Genomic DNA, 5040 nt, shown 5'->3' with positions numbered 1-5040 from the left:
TAATCGGTCTTTAGATTTGATTGGACCGATAATCTTTATCTTTATTTCTATTATTTTTTTGGTTTTTGGGTTAGTGTCTTAGTGAGCTTCGAATAATGAGGCGCAGTATTAGCCTGCTCTCTCAGACACAGGTTGCTGCTTTGTTAGTGGGTTTTCTTCAAAATTTTATTTTGACCCTTTCTAGTAGTAAATATGATAAATAGTCTTTCAAGTGAGATGAATTTCATTTCTTCTCCTTTTCTTGTGTTGATGGGCCCTCCATTCATTGCTTTTGAAGCTGAGAATAAATAAATCAAAATGACAAGGATTATAAAAGGTTCACACAACTAATTAAGTGATGGGCCTAAACATTGCTTGAATGCTGGTTAAGTTATAAATAAAAAAAACATTGAGACCTAGACTAAAAAACCCACATCCATGAAATGAAAGGATGAATACCATCGTTGGATCCGAGAGTCATTCATCGCCGCTGCTCTTCGGAAAAATATGGATGGTTGTTCCGGCCTAGCTAATCCACATATGGATACTCTTCGGAGAAATATGAAATCACTAAAGTAGAATGCAAAAATGTTTTTATCCATCCAAATGATTAAATTAGTTATGCTAAAATGCATATTTCTCTAGTTATTCATTAAAAAATTGAAAAAAATATGTTTGTAGATTGATATTAGTTATTTAGTTTTACTTTATGGTTATGATATTATGATTGTTAATAAGATTCTTTTTGTGAAAGTCACTCCAACTTAACAAAACTATTTAAAAATCTCTCACTTGATAATCCTTTTTTTTGTAAGTGTAAGGGCCACTAGGCCCAAACAAAAAAAACCTACAGAACTAAAGGTTTTTTTTTGGAGGGGAGGGGAAGAATCCCTTTTGCATCATCTCTCATTAAACGAATAAATAATCATTTGTACCCATGAAAGATGAATACGCTGACATTTGTACTCATGATAGTTCGAAACTAAACTTATACACATGATAGATGTCCTCCGTGTGACAAAAGTATCCTGACTTGAATCTGAGCTTGGTTCGTAGGTTTCCGAACCTACGTGGCACTCCTTCCCTTATCTTCAACCCCTCTCTCTCTCACTCACACACACACTCTCTCTCTTTCTTCACTCCCCAATACCCAAGAAGAAGAAAGATCAGACATTTTCCCTTGTTGAATTCACTGCCGCCAAAACCGACTACCAAGATCCCATCGTGCTCCCCACCTGTCCGCGCCAGCACACTGCCAAGGAGCTCGACCGCGACCGCAACCGTCTTGGCGGCGGCTTCAGGTACTACGGCGGTGACCGCGCCAACAGAAGCTCCGGTGGTGGTGATGATTCCTCCAATTCGATTCCAACGGCGGTTCTGGTGGTCTTGGGTTTGAAAGAAAGAGGAAGGTAGGGTTTGGGTCTAGCGGCGGCGCAAATTCTGATAATTGGAACATGAAAAAGGTTGAATTTAACAGTGGAAGTGAGAGGAGTGAGGGTGGTGGTGGGAGACCTAGGCTTATTTTGCAACCTCGTACAACATCTGTGAACAATGAGAGCCAGGAGGGTGCTGGTAATGGTGATGGTAATGTGGTGAAACCAAAGGGTCCAAGCCCATTCGGCGAGGTGAGACCGAGGGAGGAGGTGCTGGCGGAGAAGGGGCAGGATTGGAAGAAGATTGATGAGCAGCTTGAGAGCATGAAGATTAAGGAGGCTACTGAGAAAAAAGAGAGTTTTAGAAAGAGGGGTTTTGGTTCTGGCAATGGACGTGATTCACCAAAATAATCAAACCCCCCAACAATACCTTACACCCTCTCTCCCCAACTCAAACCTTAACCAACAAATACCATAGCGGCAACCACCACCAGTGTTAGAGGAAGAGTCTGTGAAAGAGGTCCTATCAGAAACACCCATTGCCAAACGAAATCAAGTTCCAATTTTAAAGTCAGAATCGGACACCCTTCTTCCTCCTCTTCAAAACCCTGATGACAAAATCGAATAGACTTTACACCTAGTAAAGTTTTCTTTTTTTTTTTGAGAAATGCTGGTTTAATATTTGATAAATTAAAAATATTATTCTAACTATTTTGTTAATTTATACGCTAATAATAATACCTAAAGGTGAGGAGACCAAGTCAGCCTAACCCTCAAGTCAGTCTAACCCTCATTGAATTTTGTGGTAAAGAGACGAAGAAGCACAAAAAAGAAGTACATGCTCTTCAGTTTCAAATTTCTGATGATGCACTTCAAAAGATGCCTGACTTTCAGGGCCAGGTAAATTAAATAATTTCTTTAGTATTCATTGAAGTTAATATATTGTAAATTGAGAAATTAAGATTTATTCGCTTTTGGATTATTTGGTGAGACCTACATAGAATAGAAGTTATTGATATAAGGATTAATAACCCTTCACTTGCTACTTAAAGTGGATGATAATCCTTGTTTTTTGTTCTCAATCTTATGGTTACCTTGGTTTGTACTGTACTCTTTGTCCAGATAGATGTGCCGAAGAAAATTGGATATATTGATAAAGACCTTGTTGTTCAAATGAAATGGCGTGTTGCCTGTGGGATGAATTCTGGGAAGGAGTTGATTTGCACTGATTGCTTGTTTGAGAACCAACTGGATGATGATCTTGAACTAGAAGAAACGATGGCATTAATAGGTAAGCAGGACTATCCTAAGCTGTAAGAGGTAAGCAGCTTCTTTATCATTAATCTTATCTTAGGACAAGACACATGCATACATAATTAAGAAGAAGAATGTTGGTAGAGTTTTGTGACAAGGCATTGCGATCAAAAATGATGAAGCAGCTTCAATTCCACTTTGGCTCTATAGGGTATTTATAGGTGCTAAGTATAGTTATCAGAATCAAATCGATCATCGAATCAATAAGGTTATTAAGTCATTGAATTAACTGGTTAAACTGATAGAACCGATTTTATGTAAATAAAAAATATAAAATAGTCAAAAATCTAAAATTAAAATTAAAAATATATATTTTTACTAATATTTTAAAAATATTCAAATTTCAACAAATTATAATTAACAAATTATATTATAATCAACAAATTATAATTCGGTTATCATTAAATAAGTATATAAAATATTAATATTTTTCATAAAAAATAATTTTTAATTTTATTTGAAAAACAATTGTATTTATTGATGATGACAAATATGTGATTGGGTTATGTTTGATTGTTGTATTAGTTGTGCAGGCCCAAAAGTCATTGGTGCATCCCAAACAATAGATTACGTTGAATTTTATGGTAATAATATTACAATAGAGTCCACACACCTTACTTTTTCAGATCATAGTAATGACATAATACATCCAGGATTACGTAAATTAAATTATCATAAAAAATATTTTATATATTTTAAAAGTTAATTATTATATATTATATATTTATAAATTAGTTAATAATTTTTTATATTTAAGATAATTAAATACTAATTCTGTGACTTTTAATTTTAATTAGCATATATAATATATAAAATATTTTTTCAATATTTTTGTGCCATGCCCGTGCATCGCACGAGTCGATGCACTAGTTTCATTAAATTTTGTGATAACAATATTACAATAGAGTCCACACACCTTACTTTTTCATATCATAGTAATGAAATAATACATCTGGGGTTACGTAAATTAAATTATTATAAAAATTATTTTATATATTTTAAAAATTAATTATTCTATATTATATATATTTATAAATTAGTTAATAATTTTTTATTATTTAAATTAATTAACTACTAATTCTATGACTTTTAATTTTAATTAACATATATAATATATAAAATGTTTTTTCAATATTTTTATGCCATGTCCGTGCATCGCACGGTTCGATGCACTAGTTTCATTGAATTTCGTGGTAACAATATTACAATAGAGTCCCCACACCTTACTTTTTCAGATCATAGTAATGAAATAATGCTCCGGAGTTACGTAAATTAAATTATCATAAAAAATATTTTATATATTTTAAAAATTTATTATTATATATTATATATATTTATAAATTAGTTAATAATTTTTTATTATTTAAGTTAATTAAATACTAATTCTATGACTTTTAATTTTAATTAACATATATAATATATAAAATATTTTTTCAATATTTTTGTGCCATGCCGATCGACGCACTAGTTTCATTTAATTTTGTGGTAACAATATTACAATAGAGTCTACACACCTTACTTTTTCAAATCATAATAATAAAATAATACATCCGGGGTTACCTAAATTAAATTATCATAAAAATTATTTTATATATTTTAAAAATTAATTATTATATATTATATATATTATAAATTAGTTAATAATTTTTCTTATTTAGGTTAATTAAATATTAATTCTATGACTTTTAATTTTAATTAACATATATAATATATAAAATGTTTTTTCAATATTTTTGTGCCATGTCTGAGCATCGCACGGGTCGATGCACTAGTTTAAATGAATTTCGTGGTAACAATATTATAATAGAGTCCGCACACCTTACTTTTTCAGATCATAGTAATGAAATAATACATCCGGGGTTACGTAAATTAAATTATCATAAAAAATATTTTATATATTTTAAAAACTAATTATTATATATTATATATATTTATAAATTTGTTAATAATTTTTTATTTTTTTAGTTAATTAAATACTAATTCGATGACTTTTAATTTTAATTAACATATATAATATATAAAATGTTTTCTCAATATTTTTGTGCCATGCCCGTGCATCGCACGGGTCGATGCACTAGTTTCATTGAATTTTGTGGTAACAATATTATAATTAAGTCCGCGCTCCTTACTTTTTCAGATCATAGTAATGAAATAATACATCCGAGATTATGTAAATTAAATTATCATAAAAATCATTTTTATATATTTTAAAAATTAATTATTATATATTACATATATTTATAAATTAGTTAATAATTTTTTTTAATTTAGGTTAATTAAATACTAATTCTATGACTTTTAATTTTGATTAATATATATTATATATAAAATATTTTTTCAATATTTTTGTGCCATGTCCGAGCATTGCACAGGT

At 30.3% G+C, this 5040-nt stretch overlaps 1 non-coding gene across 1 annotated transcript; it reads left to right on the top strand.

Moving 5' to 3' along the window:
- Positions 1-1094: 1094 nt before the first annotated feature.
- LOC112795348 (uncharacterized) lies at positions 1095-2763 on the top strand. The gene is made up of 3 exons (XR_011881560.1): positions 1095-1992; positions 2100-2252; positions 2475-2763. It is a non-coding gene; the product is annotated as an uncharacterized protein (transcript).
- Positions 2764-5040: the final 2277 nt, after the last annotated feature.

Source organism: Arachis hypogaea, chromosome 1 (assembly GCF_003086295.3).
Source record: "Arachis hypogaea cultivar Tifrunner chromosome 1, arahy.Tifrunner.gnm2.J5K5, whole genome shotgun sequence".
NCBI lineage: Eukaryota > Viridiplantae > Streptophyta > Magnoliopsida > Fabales > Fabaceae > Arachis > Arachis hypogaea.
This window is presented reverse-complemented; position numbering and strand designations above follow the sequence as displayed.